Consider the following 543-nt stretch of genomic DNA (forward strand, 5'->3'; position numbering starts at 1 on the left):
TGTATACAGTGTTCTGTCTGCTTGAATACTTGAAGGCCAGAAGAGGGCACCAGATCTCATTATAAATGGTTGTGAGCCATCATGTGTTAGTTGTGGTCAGGAGATGGAGGCAGTCTAAAGTATAGACTGAGTTGAGTTGGAGGCCCTCGTTAGCTATAAGAAACTGCCTCAAAAAGGCAAAAAAGAAAACAAAAACAAGGATGAGTGAAAATCTCAAGGGTTAAAAAACGGTCTTCCTTGCTGAGAATGAGAAGCTTGTTGGGATTTTGGAGTTTTCTTTCCCTTCCTCTCCCTTCCTTCCTTCCTTCCTTCCTTCCTTCCTTCCTTCCTTCCTTCCTTCCTTCCTTCCTTCCTTCCTTTCTCTCTCTCTCTGTCTCTCTCTCTCTTTCTTTCTTTTTTTTTAGACCAGTTCTTGCTATATAACCCTTCCTGGCTAGGAACACACTTTGTAGACCAGGTTGGCCTGGAACACTCAGAGATTTATCTTCCCCCTGAGTGCTGGAACTAAAAGTATGTGCCCCCTGCTTGTCAGTATATATATAT

The sequence above is a fragment of the Alexandromys fortis genome, unplaced genomic scaffold (genome assembly GCF_014885135.2).
Source record: "Alexandromys fortis isolate MF-2015 unplaced genomic scaffold, M_Fortis_MF-2015_v1.1 scaffold_338, whole genome shotgun sequence".
Taxonomy (NCBI): Eukaryota; Metazoa; Chordata; class Mammalia; order Rodentia; family Cricetidae; genus Alexandromys; species Alexandromys fortis.